We start from the raw sequence: 20,226 nt of genomic DNA, 5'->3' as shown, positions 1-20,226 counted from the left end.
TTGTATTTTGAAATAAACCAAAAGACTTCAGGATTCAATAATCTCCCATCGTTGAAAACGCTCAGTATTCTTGGAAGTTCTACGAGATCTGATTGGATAATTCCGTCACTTCATTCTTGGTAGCTCTGTACACACCTGGAATTAGAAGGGCTTTGCGGTATAAAAAAAGGGTGAGGAACTAAGAGACTGGGAGCATGGAACTAGGAGATACCGGACTAGGAAAGAGAGAGATGCCGAGGGAAGTAAACGAAAATAAAGAGGACGAGATTAGACAGCGAGTGTTTTTTTTGTTTTGTTTTTTTTGTGCACGGACAGTGTCAGTTTCGTTTTGTTATTTTTTTTTGTGGACTCACTCTGGGAGGACTGCGGAACTTGGTGACTGAAGACATTTGAAGAGGTACTGACAAGAACCTTTGCGTTCGTGGTTTATGTCAGGATATCAGGATCTCTCCTGAGGACTTCAGATGAAGCGCAGCACCCTATGGAGAGGGCTGCCCAAACAGGCGTCTGGACAGGAGCCCTAAGAGGAGGTCTGGACCAGAGAGTGGATGACGTATGGTTAAGTGAACAAATACACATTAAAATGCATCTAATGCTCAAAAATAAAACAATAATTCAAATAAACAAACTGCAAAAAAAGGAAAACCAATCCAATTAAAATTCAAAAATCATAAGTGATAACACTGAATAAAATAATAATCAACACATTCGTCACCCGTGACATTACCACCACTGCGATCTTGAAAATGTTTGTATGCCACAGAATTTAAGATCTGAAACGGAATGTTTGGCATCTACAAAATGTCTAGCTAGTGGTGGATGAATATATTTTCTCCTAATTGAACTTTTATGTTCGCTCATTAATGCGCAATTGTAACTGTCTAGTAGTTTTACCATCATATTGCAAATGGCTAGGACAAGAAATCACATTAATGACATGAGCTGAAGCACAATCACTTGTAAGATACTGTACTCTTTTTTTTCGTTGTATGGCTTGTACATTTTCTTAGTTTTAAATGTATTATCACAGGCGGTACACTTACGATTTGGAAAAAAAAAATCCAGTAGATTTGTCCAGTACACCTAGATCTCTCGAACGTGTAAACGAGTCAGCCCTTAATAAAGACCGTCCGTGTTCATTTCGGCGTTTATGACATTGTCTATACACAACAGCTCTTATGTAATCCCATTGGTATCGAATCGATCGCAATTAATGTGTTCCCTGTTTCCAGTCAGTTTGATAGTTTTAATACTGTATTACATTCTGAATATGAATAGAGCTGAATTATTAATTGTAGATAATACTTAGAATACCAGATAAATATTTAGCATTAAAAAGCAATACATGTGATTTATTTAATAGTCGTTCATTAATTTGTGTATCAGCGGCCACACAAAGCTGAGCGCAGTGCGGTATACTTACTGTAATGATGCTCCAGTCAGTCTGCCCGGACTGCACCTGAACCATGTTAAAAACACGAAGCCCCTAATAAGCTAATTTGTAAAAGTTAGTAAAGAATCGTGCTAATATAACGAAACTAAATTTGAACTCCTAGCTGGAGCAATCGGTTAGCGCGTTCGGCTGTTAACTGAAAGGTTGGTGGTTCAAGCCCACCCAGGGACGATGCTTTTTGCATTTCTTAATCACATTAGAAAACTGCACTCTGATACGTTTTTATTTCTTTCAATTACGATGAAGAAAAAATGTGCTCTGTTTTTTTAGTTAAAAATAATACAAAACATATTGTCATCTTCTTGTTTGCCGAAACCCGGGATCGAACCAGGGACCTTTAGATCTTCAGTCTAACGCTCTCCCAACTGAGCTATTTCGGCGAGACGAGACTGATGTTTCGAGATAGCATTCTTTTTGGCAATCCAGTAAACCTATAATGAAAAACGTTCAACAGCTCGGCAACACCATCATAGAATCCGATGCCTTTACAAATGCTTTTCGAAACTGTCAAGTTTTCTCCCAAATGCGGTTCTCAACAAATGTTTTTTTTTTTTTGTATTCCTTCCAGAGTAAGTCCAAAAGGCAAACACTGGAACTGGCTGCCTGAAAGTGCAGCGCTTGAACTGCCTCAACAAACACTTAGCTCTAAAACGTGTGCATTGAAATCTATTAACATCTTTAACACAATCATCTGTATTCCAATAGCGGTTAGTCCACAGGGTGATCAATAAAGTGACTGCTGGCTTTGTTTACATATTAACAAGATGTTTTCAGGATTCACGCATATTCTGATCAAGCACAATAGAATATGGTAGTGAAAGGACAAGCAAATAACTGTTTTATTGGCTCTGGTCTTGTATCGTCACCTTGATTACTGTCCGTAAGAAGTGGCATTAATCAGAAACCTAATTATGTAAGGTTCCCAATGCGCAAATACGCAGCATATTTAAACTTCTTCACAATCTTAAACCTTCCCAAATGAATTTAAAATACTTACTGACAGGTATGGCCCTTTCCCAATGTAAGACTCTGCTTTGTTTGAACACCAACGATGGGTGGGATATTATGTAGTAAACCACAATATTATTGTTCCCACTTTCTTTAGTACTACCAAAAATGCTATTGATGGCAGCCCTAGTAGCCTAATGGATTAAGCACTGGCCTCCTAAAGCAGGGATCGTGGCTTTATTATAATAATAAAAACAGATTACACATGACCACAAGTTCTGTATCAAAATTAAGTCGCAAATATATAGTTTCCATTGTAGCTATTTACACACACTGCTCTGTTGTCTCCCAGGGTGTTATCTAACAAAACGACATACAGACGTGCTCAAATTTGTTGGTACCCTTACAGCTCATTGAAATAATGCTTCATTCCTCCTGAAAAGTGATGAAATTAAAAGCTATTTTATCATGTATACTTGCATGCCTTTGGTATGTCATAGAATAAAGCAAAGAAGCTATGAAAAGAGTTGAATTATTGCTGATTCTACAAAGATATTCTAAAATGGCCTGGACACATTTGTTGGTACCCCTTAGAAAAGATAATAAATAATTGGATTATAGTGATATTTCAAACTAATTAGTTTCTTTAATTAGTATCACACATGTCTCCAATCTTGTAATCAGTCATTCAACCTATTTAAATGGAGAAAAGTAGTCACTGTGCTGTTTGGTATCATTGTGTGCACCACACTGAACATGGACCAGAGAAAGCAAAGGAGAGAGTTGTCTGAGGAGATCCGAAAGAAAATAATAGACAAGCATGGTAAAGGTAAAGGCTACAAGACCATCTCCAAGCAGCTTGATGTTCCTGTGACAACAGTTGCACATATTATTAAGAAGTTTAAGGTCCATGGAACTGTAGCCAACCTCCCTGGGCGCAGCCGCAAGAGGAAAATCGACCCCAGATTGAACAGAAGGATAGTGCGAATGGTAGAAAAGAACCAAGGATAACTGCCAAAGAGATACAAGCTGAACTCCAAGGTGAAGGTACGTCAGTTTCTGATCGCACCATCCGTCGCTTTTTGAGCAAAAGTGGGCTCCATGGAAGAAGACCCAGGAGGACTCCACTTTTGAAAGAAAAACATAAAAAAGCCAGACTGGAATTTGCTAAAATGCATATTGATAAGCCACAATCCTTCTGGGAGAATGTCCTTTGGACAGATGAGTCAAAACTGAAGCTTTTTGGCAAGTCACATCAGCTCTATGTTCACAGACGAAAAAATGAAGCTTTCAAAGAAAAGAACACCATACTTACAGTGAAATATGGAGGAGGCTCGGTTATGTTTTGGGGCTGCTTTGCTGCGCCTGGCACAGGGTGCCTTGAATCTGTGCAGGGCACAATGAAATCTCAAGACTATCAAGGCATTTTGGAGCGAAACGTTCTGCCCAGTGTCATAAAGCTCTGTCTCAGTCGCAGGTCATGGGTCCTCCAACAGGATAATGACCCAAAACACACAGCTAAAAGCACCCAAGAATGGATAAGAACAAAACATTGGACTATTCTGAAGTGGCCTTCTATGAGTCCTGATCTGAATCCTATCGAACATCTATGGAAAGAGCTGAAACTTGCAGTCTGGAGAAGGCACCCATCAAACCTGAGATAGCTGGAGCAGTTTGCTCAAGAAGAGTGGGCCAAACTACCTGTTAACAGGTGCAGAAGTCTCATTGAGAGCTACAGAAAACGTTTGATTGCAGTGATTGCCTCTAAAGGTTGTGCAACAAAATATTAGGTTAAGGGTCCCATCATTTTTGTCCATGCCATTTTCATTTGTTTTATTATTTACAATATTATGTTGAATAAAAAATCAAAAGCAAAGTCTGATTTCTATTAAATATGGAATAAACAATGGTGGATGCCAATTACTTTTGTCAGTTTCAAGTTATTTCAGAGAAAATTGTGCATTCTTCGATTTTTGTGGAGGGGTACCAACAAATTTGAGCACGTCTGTATGTTGTGCTGCCATAATGGATTACATAGACTTTCCTGCCCCTTGTTGCTTTCTTATTAGATGTGATCTCAGGTTCTGCTGAGTTCTGCTCCCTCGATCACGTTCTGCAGCATCTCGTCTTGCTAATCACTCCTGTATGCTTTGGCGGTCTAACAGTTTGGTCTCTGTTGCGCAATCGGTTAGCGCGTTTGGCTGTTAACCGAAAGGTTGGTGGTTTTTTGTCGATCGCCTTTTTGTCGATCGCCTTTTTGTCAATCCAGTAAACCTGTGTATTATGAGAAACGTTCAACAGCTCGGAAACACCATAATAGAATCCTGACAAGCTGCGTTTGTTACAGTAGAAAACCGCATTATTTATTTCAGTACAGACTAGGGTTGTCTTGTATCAAGGCCCGATTGGGTTTATTACGCACATACCAACTGTTGCTCCATGAAAGATGTAATGACAATTGTAAAAAAAGAGACGGATTGAATCCAACCCAAAAAAGTAAGATTATTTATGTCAATATTGTTATAGCTATACACGATGCATACATTTTACAATAGTAATTGCTATATGACAATGACCAATAAGTAAGTAATTTTGTTGCAATACTGTATACATTGTGAACAGAATCATACATTGCTCCGTTGCCTCGAAGAAACATCTTCAATTTGTATTTAAAAAGAACGCCCAACGTGGGGCTCGAACCCACGACCCTGAAATTAAGAGTCTCCTGCTTTACCAACAGAGCTAGCCATGCTGACTGGGTGAAGTTTCTTTCACTCTAACCAACTGAGCTATTAATTTGTCATTTTATTTGAGAAAATACTGAACGACAGAACCAAAGATTCTAAATATAATCCAGTGGACGTCACCAGAAACAGCTTTGATGACAGAAAGTCGTATGACACGAACCCTAAGAATTTTATACCAGATTCATTGTCGCTTAGAAACAACTGCAGCCTCCCTGCCTCAATACAAATAATACCAATACAAAAATCAAATTACATGTATTTAAAAATGAATGGTCTTACCCATCTGGAACGATTGGTTCTGCATTTATACAATATCAACATTAATCTGAGTTCAGAGGCACCCAACCTGTGGAGGATTTTAAATGTGAGGGGATGTGAATAGAGTCAAATACATTTGCATCATTCTGTATATATATATATATATATATATATATATATATATATATATATATATGTGTGTGTGTGTGTGTGTGTGTGTTCATATTTCAAGTAACTATAGCTTTATTATCATGATGAAAACACATTACACATGACCACAGTTCTGTAACAAAATGACAATAATAAAGACGTTCCCATACCGGGAGTCGAACCCAGGCCGCCTGGGTGAAAACCAGGAATCCTAACCGCTAGACCATATGGGAAAGTAAATACCCCAATCATGGACATGCAACAGTAGCTAGTATACAGTACAATGATTGATATGAGATTTCATTACAAACTACAAATGAAAGCAAACTTCAAGCCATTTATATTTATTCTAAATTAATACAAACTCTTCAATTACTAAAAAACTATAAAAAAAATCTCCCTTTGTGCTTCTCGGAAGACATGGGAAGGCGCAGTGCAGTTTTACAGTCTGGGGAATATTACAAATTAGCAGACTGTGCTTTAAAATAGATATGTGGGAGGGGGGCGTCTCTGTTACAAAGAATTGTCACACTGTATGTATCTCCATAATGCGTTGGGACTAAATACGCAGATACATTAAAACTATTTGGAGAATGCGGGCATCGATCCCGCTACTTCTCACATGCTAAGCGAGCGCTCTACCATTTGAGCTAATTCCCCTTGAATTGTGTCAGTAATTCTCATAGGCTACATCGTAGCTTGATACGAGCAATTGGACTGAAACAGCTGCAGGAAGGTTCTCTCTGTCCAGTGTAGGAACTGTTAGATCCTGAAACCATTCGGTGTCAGCAAATCCCTCATCTTCCTCAAATTCAATACACAGATCAGAGCCAGCCCCCAACCTCTCAAACATGGTACCGTCGTCATGGAGAACTGATTGTACAAATACTCCACACCAATTAGTTCCCCTGCAAAAAAAAAAAATAAAAAAAATAAGTGTATTTGTAATTAAGAAATCCCTCTATGTTATAATTATTTATGAAAGATTATAAAAATCAAACACTGCTACCAACTCCTGTGTGGAATTTCAGAGAAAATTGCACTAATAATTTAGAAGCTTTATTCCTATATTTTTAATGGTAATACTGACAATCCTTTAACAAGTTCACTGTACCTGTGTATTTGCATGGTCCAGTATAAGAAGGTACGATTTTTCTGGAGTTCTTGGTTGCTCAGGTCATCAGAGCTAAAAAACAACAGCAATAGGTACCTGGTGTGGTAACTGGACCACATATCATTTATATCAACTGACTGTTTTCCTCCAAATATAATAATGCCAGTATTTGATATGTGTATATTAAAACATTCATTATATAGCACCCAAGTTCAAATCACACCATAAGTTATAAAAATGCATTGTAATAGATAATGAAATTAGCACTGAAAGGGAGACCTATAAAGTAGTTATGTGAAGATCATTATTTTTATAAGCATTAATTCAAATTAGAACTTACATGGTTGAACCTTCTGGGGTGATACCAGCTTATGGATTACTTTGTAGCTGTCAGGTTGAGCTGCCATCAGCCTTTCTTCTAAACAAGGGTTCCATCTGAACCTGAAAAAGAGCATTTGTGACAGAATAGCAAGGTTGCAGTTAAACAAAAGACTTCAATTAAATAAATAGCCTAAACACAAAATAGTCACAATGGCCAAATAAAAGGTTTCTACACAAAACAACAAGAAATCAAAAAGGGGTTCACTGGGTGAAAACAGATAAACACTTCTATACAATGACAAAAGGGACTTACTGTTGAAAAAAGAGAGATTATTTAAAAAAAAAGCATGGAGTACCCATGTTCACGTTTTTTAAGTATTGCTTTCAAAACAGGATCATTTTTCAATGAAAACTAAATTAAACTTAAAAACCTAAAGTTAAATACAGTACTATAACGTTCAAAACAAATGATAGAAAAACACAATGTATCCTATACTATCAATGTACAATGCACTATTCTGGTACTATAATGCAGTACCACCATGATAATACGATTGTACTTTTTATTTCTAAGAAGTATTATGGTATCTACAGTATAATGCAACACTATACCACGCTACTGTATGGTACTATTTATTTTACCATGGTACGATTTCTGTTGTCCCGGATACATGTATTACAGCACCATTATAACGGACAAATATATTAAATATAATTGTGCTTTGGATAAAACAGTCTCACAAACAAATTTCTAGCTGTCGTAAATATTACATTTTTAACACTCAGAATTGACACCTATTGTAAAAATGTCAATCGTGTATTTTTATTGATAATATTACAAAACATAGAGTTTACTATCCGCGCATTATTGTTGGCATTTTTTTTTTTAATTTTGGTGACTATACGTACAGTACTAGTGACAATTAAAATAATACTGTAATAAAATTCTTCTCTTCAGATGATTGTACTTCGAAATAAACCAAAAGATTTCAAGTTTCAATAAATCTCCCGTCGTTGAAAACGTTCAGTAGTCTTGGTAGTTCTATGAGATCTGATTGGATAATTCCGTCACTTCATTCTTGGTAGCTCTGCAAAATCTGATTGGCTCTCTTCTGGTCAATTCTTGGTAGCGACACGGGCTATGATTGGTCAAAACTACCAAGATATTACCAAGCTGGAACATCGACTTTTTTCTGGGTGGGAGGGGGAAGGTAATCACCCATTAGTCTCTGTTATGCTACCAAGATATGCAAAAATAAAGCATGACATTAAAAACATGCTTCCTTGAAAATTACATTTTCAAGAATCTGACTAAAATACTTATGCTATTAGGTAATACACTCTTCCATGACTTACAGTCGTAAACAAAAGTACATTTCAAGAATCACAGTAAAAGTATTAATACAATTAAGAGCAAGATAAAATACAATGACTTCGGTTCTAGCAAGTACAAGTATATGACAAAATACGATTCAATAACGGAGAAGATTATAGTGATAGTTACATCAGGATATAATTAAATACAAAATACTACAGATTAAATAACACTTGTGACAGATTACAGTACTCTAACGTACAGGATTAAATGCAGTAAAATAGGGAGCAGATAAGAGCAAGTAAAGCGCATTAAGTTAGAGTGATAAGTGACCAGAGGGAAAAGAGGAGTTCTACGGGTGTTGAAAGGTATAATAGGACTCTGAAGACTAAAATGTGGAAATATTTTACAGCCTTCAACACTCACAAGTATTTAGATAAGCTAAAAGAAATGGTTCGCTCTTATAATAATTCTTACCATAGAAGTATTAAAATGAAACCTTCAGAAGTTAATGAAGACAATTCCTTTAAAGTTTTTAAGAATCTATATACTCAGGAATTTCCGTACAAACCACCCAAATTCAAGTTTCAGATTGGGGATGCTGTTAGAGTATCAAAACTAAGGGCCCCCTTTATAAAAGGTTATGAGCAGACATACACGGATGAAATTTTTAATATATATGAACGGTTGCCTAGGAAACCCCCTGTATACAGGCTGAAGGATTATGATGGAGAGGAAATAAATAGGACCTTCTACGAGCTTGAATTACAGAAGATAAGAGTTGGAAGATAGACTGTTTACGGTAGAGAAAATCTTAACCAAGAAAAAAGAAAAAGGTAAAAAGTATTGTCTTATAAAGTGGCGGACAAATTTAACAGCTGGATTGAGGCTAAGCAGTTGCAGGATATTAAGGGGACTCCATCATTATAGATTTCATTACACCGAGGCTACTGACAAGATGGATCAATCCTCCTTTTATGTGACTCTACCCAGTAACGCCTCAAAGGATATATTTCCAAAGAACACTATAGCCGATTTTACTATACGGTTATCAAAACCTGTGAATCTACAAGGAAAATGGGAAGTTGGATTAGCAGAGATCCAATACCCTTATACGTGGGAAAATATAAGTGATGCGGAGAATAGATTTTTTACCCGTAATATAGATACGCATGTTAAAACAGTATTTAAAATAGCCGCCGATTATGATTCTGTAAAGGAATTAATAAACGCTATGAATAATGCTTTTAGAGGTAGATTGATCGACATAGTTATTATACAAATCTGCAGAAAGAAAAGTTTATATACATTTCGTTTTGGGAAGGTCATAGTGAAGGTCCACTTCAGACCTGTTAAACAGTCTCTTTATATATAATTGAAAAGAATACGAAAATGAGGGTCTATGGAGATTCTAACCCTTATATACAATATTACAAAAATCAAGCTGGAAATGGGATGCCTGGGTTTACTGGGGCTCCGGTAATGTACGGGGCAGGGATTGGGGGTATATTCAGAGGGCTTTTTAGAAAAGCTATGCCTTTACTTAGGAGGGGTTTTGATATAGCTAAACCTCATTTAAAGTTAGCGGCTAAAAACATTGTGAAGGATGTGGTGTCGAACTTGATAACATCCTACGCCACTCACAACCATGAGGAACGTTGGAATGGTGATGTCAAGAGGCTATAGAAAAAACGTCCCAGTCCTCCAGGAGCTCGAAGCCGATCCCGTAAAAGGGCTAGACGAGCACCTTCTAAAGCATTAAGCAGCAGATCGCGGAGGAAGAGGTCTGTTAAAAAAACAAAGGCTTGTCGTAAAAAGAAAACTAGAAACATCTTTTAAAACATGGCTCTAGTTCATCATTTATCTCAAGAATGTGTAAAATCTGAACTGGATTTATTCACTGTATCTTATACCCAGATAAGTATAGATAAAAGCCTTTATGTTGAAATACCACCGCTCTCTGCCCTTTCGGACACCGCCCCTCTTGAATTTTATATTGCAGGAAACGGGGAGGATTGGGACGGCTCTAGGACTGGCCTTCTGACACTCCCCACAACGTTCGCAAAAACATCTGACGTCACCATCCAGCCCCATTCAGTAGAACCATGACACAAGCCTTGCTTTAGTCCTATCCCTTCCCAAATGACCAGACAGGGGAATAACATGAGCCAGCTGCAACAAATCTTCCTTAAATGGTTGAGGAATGAGCAACTGGTGATGCACTTCCCCAGTCTGGGACAATTTGTCAACACGGTACAGGAGGTCTCGAGCGATTTCAAAGTGAGGGTACGTGGCAGCGCGTCTGGGCTCGACCACCTGACCATTAACCATAGCTGCTTGGTCAAAGAGCCTGCCCAGCACATCGTCATGCCCTTGCTCGAGTCGGAAGTCACAGGAACGAGCTAAAAAATCAGCTCCCATGGCCTGAGCGGAGACAGCCGAGCCAGACCCCTGCGCTCGCTCCGCGGCCTCCCCCCCAGACTCTTCACCAATCGTCCCCACCTGAAACTTCTCAGACCCCCTCCACTGCCAGCCCTCATTCTTAGCAGCCCAGCACTCCTTTTTAGTTTTACGAGGTTTAAATTTATGACAAAACCACTCTGGGTCACGAAAGGAAAAGATCTCTCCAATTACTTCCTCTTTCTTAGCAAATAGGGAGGACGGCCAACCAACTCCTGAACTGCCCACAGTCCCGTCCCAGAACTACCGGTATTAGCAATCGAGGACACAGCCCCACCTGCACCTGCGTCACCTGCTGGCCAATTTTCAACATTATGCTAACCTTGGGTTAAGAACGGACATCCCCATGAATACATTTAATATGCACCCGTCCCAATATTTGCTTATGCTCCGGTGAGATTAGGCTCTCCTGTACTAGGGACTGACCACACCATGGGAGAGCCTGGGTTTTTGTACCATCCACTGTCACAGGAATAACAAAACCTGTCTGCTGAAGTGACTGAGGTAATTGAACATGCTTACCTGGTTGGCTGAGGTCACAATCCATCACGGGGGAATCCCGAGTGATGTGGCCCATCTCTCCACACGTCCAACACCTTGGTGGGCTGGTTTCGCACCCTGACGCTTCAACAAGAGGTGGAAATACTGGAGCCATCAAAGGGGCTCGATGGTGAGGTGCCCCTGGGTAACCCCACCCTGCCACAGTTCACGGGCCGGGAGCTCCCACCGACACCCCCATCAAAATACCTGTCTACCCCTTCCCCCAGTCCCTTTGCCCTCTCCGGGGCCAGTAGAGGGGGCGATACAGTAATTGCGCTCCTTCAAGGCAGTCTTGCTGGCGTTAGCTCCGCTGCCTGATATTGCTCCGCCAACTCGACCGCCCAATCCAAAGTGGCAGGTGCCTGCCGCTGCACTCATATCCGAGGTCCCGGGGCCAAGCGCTCCAGAAAGCGCTCCACCACAATCACCCCCACCAACCGGGCATTGGTGCTCGCGTCCGGGTTCAGCCAGCCCATGGCGTAATCTTTTAGATGGTGGGCGATGGTTCTGAGAAACGCTCCTCCCGGAACTTTCGCCTATATCCCTCTGGTGTGGCCCCCACGCAATTAAGGATGGTCGCTTTCAGCGTGGGGTAATCCATCATCCTCTCAGGGAATAGCGTTCTCGCTGCAGCCTGTGCCTCGCCCGTCAGCTGGGGCAAGAGGAAGCTAGCCCACTGTGCCTGAGCCCACCCGGCAGAGGACGCCATGGCCTCGAACACCTCTAGGTAGGCTTCAGGTCGATCCTCGGCCATCATTGTTGTGGGTCTCTGTAACCGGGGATCAGGACCTACCGGTCTAGCAGCCCCCTGCACCACAGAAGTTAGGGTCTGGCGCAGCAGGTCCATCATGGCCGCAAACTGGACGGCATCCATTTCTGCTCCGTTTGTGGGTGCACTGCTTTGTATGGGCAATGCCAGTGAATCCCACATCTCGCACCATGTGTGGAAGGGTGTGGGTATTCACTGACAAAGGAGACAGAAGTTGCTGTCGAAACACTGCATAAGTGCTCAGTTTCATTTTGTTTAATCCTATGATTTGTACTGATTTCTTTTAGCCCGCAGAGGGCGCTGTTGTCCGTGGTCTGGCTACCAACTATGGTATCCAGAACCTACGGGAATACCATGTCAGGGTACACAGCACAGTTCAGGTGCACTCGCAGGTGCTCAAAAATAATGAAAACGAAAAGGCAAAAAGAAAAAGGGAAAATAAAACAAAGTACTCAAAACTACAAAATAAAGGTGCTGCACTTTGCAGCGTGAATTTCCCGTCGCCGCTACCTGTAAGACTCGGGTCTCCGTCCTACTCTTTGCAGTTCCTCAGCTAGGTTTTAAAAACACTATCGGGGTCTGCCCAAGGATTCCCCACTTTCTCTCTATTTCTTTAGATTCTTTCCTTTAAGTTTCTTTGTGGAAGTTTTTTCTCCCATCCGTGAGCTGGTCTTGTTGAACAGCGTGACCGCTTGCTCGTTGTACACGTCTAAAGGGGCAGATCTGAGGAAATAACAAAGTATTAATTTATAGGACCAGCAATCCCCCCCAAGACCTGCCCACCAGCAACTCAGAGAGGGGGAAAGCCCACACACCCTCTTCCCCACATCTCTGTGTCACTGCCATGACTGCAAGGCAGATCCCACGGGACTGCTACCCTCTTCCTGCAGCATCGTGCATACGTCACACGGCCAGTCCAGTTCTCCCCTTGTTACACCATGGCTATACTCACACGTCATCTGTGACGTCACCTATTTCTGTTCATATTATTCATTTCTTAAAGGCACAGTGCTCCATTACGTTGAACAATAAACTAGAATACTAATAAAGAATGTATGAATGTTTTAACAGCTTTAAAAGATATTAACTTTTAGTTTTAAACATTTGGTTTCTCTCGTAAAGTACTTCAACATGTAGGTCTGGACCACTCTGGATTGGCCATGTTTATGGCTTCATGGTACTGCAGTACCTGTGGAAGACTTGCAGACTGAAACAATTGCCTCTTTGTGTACAGCTTTAGGTTTTGTTTTGCTTTGTTGGATAGCTTTACAATCCTTCTTGAGAGCTGTTCTGCTATGCTCTGTCCTTCTAAAGAAATTATAATAAAGAGAAATACTGCTAAAAAAAATCATAATTTGCATAAAAAATCTGGATAACTGAGATTCTTTGATGATATATAAACGTGGTCAATATTTAAAACATGTTATGGGCTTCACATAAAATATGTCTAAGTGTTATAGGAGAATGTGTGGTCCAGTGGTTAAAGAAAAGAGCTTGTAACCAGGCTATTCCCGGTTCAAATCCTACCTCAGCCACTGACTCATTGTGTGACCTTGAGCAAGTCACATTACCTCATTGTGCTCTATCTTTCAGGTGAGACGTTGTTGCAAGTGACTCTGCAGCTGATGCATAGTTCACACATCCTAGTCTTGTATCTTGTAAAGCACTTTGTGATGGTGGTCCACTATAAAAGGAGCAATATAAAATAAATATTGATTGATTTATATCCCTCTCCTTTCTTAAAGTTTAAAAACCTTCTAGGGTGCTCATGTTTGCACGTGATTCCAAACACTCCAATTTGGATGTTTTTAGTTTCGAGTGAATGGAACTGCCAGCCAGAAATCTTTGATATCCCTCTAAATATATTCAAGTTGATTGAATCAAAAATGGAAAAAAGTCAGCTGTAATAAAATGTCTCTACATAATAAGCTTGCAACAATAACAATAATAATCAAATTATTTATTGATTGGGACCCCACGATAACAAATCAATCACATTTTAATGAAATCGAATATTCCATGAAATTAAAAACGTGTCTTGTATTTATTAACTTAGTGTCAAGAACATAATCTGTGTTGTTGCTTCTAAATGTTACTGAGACTATGCGTCTGTGAACAAATGCAGGATGATGATGCAGAGATCAATAGTAACCAGCTTTGTTAATGTATTTTATACATATTTTGTTTTAAATCAGTCCCAACTGTAGTCGTCTGTCTTGAGAGAAACAAATAATAATATTTAACATTACTACGCTGCCACATGCCGCATGTTTCAGAAAAGCTTTTTGCCTATACATGTACGAAAGAGATATTCTACATATCTTGGTTGCAATGTGGGCAGTAAGTTAATTAATAATAAATCCACATTCATGTATGAAAGAGATATTATTCATATTCAAGTATGGAGACGCAAAATAAAATTATCAAACAGAGTTGTCACTGTGGAAAGTTCCGTTGCTGGAAAGGATAGGCTACCTCTAATGTACTGTTTGGAAAATGATGATATAGTTGTATTCACTGAAGATAATGCAAATCCCAGTGGCTATGCAAAGTCATGCAAAGTTTTGATTAAAACATGACAGTGAAAAGTGAAACACATCTCTGCAGCTGCGCCACACTGCAGGGGACTGCTGCTTTCACTAGCAGAAGCTGGGTCACGCAATACATAAATTGCAAACACTTTTTTTTAAATGAAAAGTAAAAAAATGAAAACTGCAGCTTTAATTTAAGTCAGCCTTCATATGTGCAAAACTTGCACGTAAATAAACAAACCTCTTACCGCATTTCATGTACTGTGGTTTATGAAAGTCACTTAGTTTAGACTGTGTCAATTTGTTTTCATGTTAAACAAATCAACCCGTTCCATCACGGTAAGCCATTTGTTTTGTATCCATTACAAAGTCTCCAATTGTCCTTCAATTAACAGTATATGGCTCTCTTAGGCGAGAAAACATTTGCGATGTCTTGCTGTCTTGCTTTTTTTTATTTTCAGACGCATAAATGCAGATTTGTTTCTTTTGCTCTGGTGTTAAATGTAGGGTTGACTCGCCATGTTGTACTTTCTGTTTTGCTTTGGGAGCGGGAGTGTTGAAGACATTGGTCTGAACGTTCAGTTAACAGCGAATTAGGAAAGCAAGTCAAAGGATAACTGCATAACTTTATTGACCATGATTTGCTATAGAGAGAGAGAGAGAGAGAGAGAGAGAGAGAGAGAGAGAGAGAGAGAGAGAGGGAGAGGGAGAGAGAGAGAGAGGGAGAGAGAGAGGGAGAGAGAGAGGGAGAGGGAGAGGGAGAGGGAGAGGGAGGGAGAGGGAGAGGGAGAGAGAGGGAGAGGGAGAGGGAGAGGGAGAGGGAGAGAGAGAGAGGGAGAGGGAGAGAGAGAGAGAGGGAGAGGGAGAGAGAGAGAGAGGGAGAGGGAGAGAGAGAGAGAGAGAGGGATAGGGAGAGGGAGAGGGAGAGGGAGGGAGAGGGAGAGGGAGAGAGAGGGAGAGGGAGAGGGAGAGGGAGAGGGAGAGGGAGGGAGAGGGAGAGGGAGAGAAGGGGAAGAGAGAGAATACTAAACACAACTACTTTAAACAGTTGTTTTTTCCTTAGATGAGAGACCAGACAGAAGCTCTTGATGAAAACCCATGGCTTTATATCATTCTTCGAGATGCCTTGATGCTTCTGATGCTTCTGATGTGCCAGAAATACCTTTACATAACTATTTTAAAATATTTATAAGATACCAGTTGTAATATTTTTTTAAAGATAATTATTACAGATGGCTATATGACTTTACAAGGACAACAGTAACAATAATAATATTAATAGTTTGCTTTATAACAACTGCATGTTATGTCATGTTGTGCTTGCCGTATTGGGAAGCACATTGAATTATGGGATGGCAGGGGCCATCTTGGTTAATTGTAGTTCAGTTGCAATAAGATAATAAACAAGATTGCTAACACTTACCTCTGTGCTTCACGTCTGTCTCTTTAAATCTAACAACAGCCATCTAACCGACACCGGAAGCTACTGTTACCACATAAACAATGGGCCATGGCAAAAGCTTGGGATCACTTAGCAACAATCGCTATAGTCCGTGACCACTTACCCAAGAAGCACAACCACCCCCCCCAAAAAAGTGGATTGATAAAAGACAGCTACTTTTCAATATTTAAAATAGAAACCATGATGTTATTTCTTATTGTTTAAAATAGTAATCAATGTGCATGTAACTTTACATAAACAACGGATATGCAAAATATTGACTCTAAGAAAACGATTCATACACCAAGTAAAAATGAAATATTGATTATGTGCCTGAATTGAAAAGGACACCAAAACAATGTCTCAATTCTAAATTCTAACATTCCAGATACACCAAGTCCATTGGCAATGCGTTCATTTTTGTTAATTACAATATAGGAACTAAATATGATTGTGATGCAGATGAAATCTGCTACTGGTTCATTAGATCCCATTCCTACTCGGTTCCTTAAGGATGTTTTCAGTTACTTGTGCAGTGATATTCTTGCAATAATAAATAGCTCTCTTGCAACAGGAATAATGCCAGTTCAATTTAAACTGCTGTAATAAATAATTTGCATAAGAAACCTAACCTTTCATTTTAGACCTATTTCCAATCTGCCTTTTCTTGTAAAGGTCCTTGAAAAAATAGAGCTAAAACAATTAAACCAACACCTGATTTCTAACAACATTTTTGAAAAGTTTCAGTCAGGTTTCTGTTCTTACCATAGCACAGAAACTGTCTTATTAAAGTAACAAATAACCTGTTGATAAATGCATATTCAAACACAATCTCCATCTTGGTTTTGTTAGATCTCAGTGCTGCATTTGACACTGTGGATCATGACATTCTTTTAAATCGTCTTCAAAGATGGGTGGGACTTGAAGGAAATGTTAATGTGGTTCTTTGTTTCAATGGGAGAGTTTTCATCTCAAATGGCAAATATAACCTGTGGTGTTCCACAGGGCTCTATCCTTGGTCCAGTTTTGTTTTCTCTATATATGTTACCCCTGGGTAAGGTTATTCGTAAACTGAGGTCTTAGTAGCTGGTTCTCAGAAACAAACTGATTTGCTCGGAGTCAAATTGGGTGATCTGACTCCCCATCTAAAATCTGAAGTGAGAAATCTGAGTGTCATTTAGGATTCTGAACTAAGTTTTGAGTCACACATTAAAAAAAGTATTTTGACCATCTTAGAATTATTGTTAAAAACAGATATTTTATCTCACTTACTGATGCTGAAAAATAAGTCAATGCTTTTATTTCTTCTAGATTATTGTAATTCTCTCTTTGCTGGACTCCCTAGTCACCCTATGTCTCAGTTGCAGCTTGTGCAGAATGCAGCTTCTAGAGTTTAACTAAAGAAAAGACAGCCCACATTACTCCTGTGCTGGCATCTCTGCATTGGCTCCCAGTAAAATACAGGATTGATTTTAAGATTTTAATGTTACCATATAAAGCTCTAAATGGGATGGCTCCAGATTATTTGACAGAGATGTTGACTCCCTGAGAGACTCAACGGGTATTGAGGTCTGCTAGTTGTGCCCTTCTCTGTGTTCCAAGGGTGAGGCTAAAGAGGAAGGGAGCGGTGTCTTGACCACTATACTGGATGGTTGCTCTCAAAAGGAAATATTGTACTTGTGTCTTGTACACTATACTGGATGGTTGCTCTCAAGAGGATATATTGTTAATGATCTGTGAAGTTATTATCCAGCTGCAGACATCCATCCTTATTGATCCACTTACATACATCACTCTATACTGTATCTTGTACTAGATTTTTCTTATTAAATGTAGCTGGATTTACTATTCTAGCTTCTCTTACTTGAAATCACTACTGCAATTAGTATTATTATTATTAATATTATTTCTTTCTTAGCAATGCGACTTACAGCTGTCACAAAATCTACACGTTTCAAGAATCACAGTACAATAAGAGCAGGTACAGTACATACAGTAACTGTCTTCAGTCCTAATACAAGCAAGTACAAAATAGATTCAAGTTAGGGGCAGTTCAGGTAAGAGCAGATAGTGACCATTGACAATATGAATATGTTGGCTGATGAACACATGCGTTTAGCAGCTGGTTTGAATGCCATTTCTTTTATTAACCTCCTTCTGTTTCCAGTTCTCATAAACACACAGCCCAGGTCTGGATCGCTTTGTTTGGTTTCATGTAAATGGCTTTGCTATCTGAAAGACACATGCATTACTTTACATATCTATTTGTTTTTTAATCTTTTTATTTAATTTTTAAAAATGGAGACAGTCCCCTAATGTATCCCATGGTAAAGGCATGGCTGCATGGTGTTCTCATACAGTCCACAACCCTGACTGTACCACTCCCCCTGCACACCACACAGCCTTTACCAGGGGCGACACCCCCTCCCTGAACTTTACTTATCAATTCCAATTTAAAACCACAAGTGGTGGTAGATGATCTAATTGGTGTGATGTCTATAGGAGGGAGTGGCTTCCCCTACTAGATCTACTCAACTCTCTCTCTCATGTTCATGATCTGCTTCACAAACCAACAGAGAGGCTTCAACTCACTGCAGCATCACCCTGAAGAATATTAGACAACATCTGCTGTCTTCAGCCTCACAGCACTGCGGTAAGTGAGAGAGAATGTGTGCTTTATTATTCATAGTGTTTAGTGCAGGGGTCTCTAACCCTGGTCCTGGAGAGACCCCCCCCCCCTCGTAGGGATGAGCGATAATTATATTTTCAGTTATCGATTATCGGCTGCAGATTATCAAGATAATCATGATAATTGTCTAAATAACTAAAATGTCTCAAATTTCCTGGAGTTATCAAATTTGTAGCTATTTATATTTGGGCAGCATGATAAGTCACTGTCTGACTTGTACTAGTGTATCCTAGCAAGTCTCTATATCGTTTCAGCACTTGTTGTTCACCCCCCTGTCTGGATATCTGGTATAATGACCAAAATATTGAGCCATAAAAAATAAAAATAAACGTCAAATTCATACATTATGATTTTGATTTGTTCCAGATTGCATCTGTTTTTTCATAAGGCAATGTTGAAAGCAATATATTGTTGAATTCGTCTTTCGATATGCTTCAATAGGTTCCTAATTTACAACAAGCATGTATTTCTGTAAGCAAAATATACAACGAACAAACTGAAAGTAAAAAAGGGGGGCAAACAAAACATGTGCAGGTAAAGTTCCACAAAAAAAAAAAAACATACATTAAAGAAGTCTTTCACAAGAGGAAGCTGAGTGAGGATTCGGATCATTCACGTGATTCAGTGATTCACTACTTCAAGTGATTCAAATGACGACTGCTTCATGTGAAGCAAACAGGGCTTTAATACTTCTTCAGTGTTTGTGTGATACAAATGCCCATCGTTTGGTTTATTGTCTGAAACAAATCAAACAGAAATCAGCTGAATTGCGAAAAAGGTGCACATCATTAAACTATAGGGGTGAGACGATACACCAAGGTCACGATACGATTCGTATCCCGATACTTCTGAAAATCTCATCTCTGCTTGACGGACTTGAAAATATTTCACATCTATACAGATTCAGTTAAAAATCAATTATATTTATTTACCACTAAGTAGTGTAGCACTTGTTTGAGTTGAAAGACAAAGCAGTGTGTCAGCTAGAGTTTCTGGGACATCAGATTTAACTGAATTAACCAAATCTCCTTACCACATTTCTGAGAATGGAAAGAAATACTAAGCAACGTGTTTGATAGCTATTAAAATACAAACTGTTCATGTGTGTCTTTAGAAAAATCTGAATATCAAGTCTCAGCATTAAGTTGTGATCTTCATTTTTTTTAAATGTACATCAGCGTTTTGATTGCGTCATACATAACTTTAATTCAATAGATGATTATTATTATTATTATTATTATTATTATTATTATTATTATTATTATACATGTTATCACTAAGTATTTTTTATGTTAAGGTTGAGTATATACATTTTATTTTGTATACTATTCTATTTTAAATGTGGTTTATGTATTAATATGCACGACAGCCACTATAAAATTGTTACCTTTATTAAAAAAGAACTTATCATCTGAACGGAGGCAGGGATAGCACAGCGCTGATACCGCAGCACAAATGAGCCGCGACCCCTGTGCAGGGCGCCTATCAGG

General features: G+C 39.2%; 2 non-coding genes across 2 annotated transcripts; both read right to left on the bottom strand.

The window, feature by feature from the left end:
- Positions 1-1,760: 1,760 nt before the first annotated feature.
- trnaf-gaa (transfer RNA phenylalanine (anticodon GAA)) lies at positions 1,761-1,833 on the bottom strand. The gene has a single exon. It is a non-coding gene; the product is annotated as a tRNA-Phe (tRNA).
- Positions 1,834-5,717: 3,884 nt separating this feature from the next.
- Positions 5,718-5,789, bottom strand: trnae-uuc (transfer RNA glutamic acid (anticodon UUC)). The gene has a single exon. It is a non-coding gene; the product is annotated as a tRNA-Glu (tRNA).
- Between the last annotated feature and the right edge of the window lie 14,437 nt (positions 5,790-20,226).

This window comes from Acipenser ruthenus, unplaced genomic scaffold (genome assembly GCF_902713425.1).
Source record: "Acipenser ruthenus unplaced genomic scaffold, fAciRut3.2 maternal haplotype, whole genome shotgun sequence".
Taxonomy (NCBI): domain Eukaryota; kingdom Metazoa; phylum Chordata; class Actinopteri; order Acipenseriformes; family Acipenseridae; genus Acipenser; species Acipenser ruthenus.
This window is presented reverse-complemented; position numbering and strand designations above follow the sequence as displayed.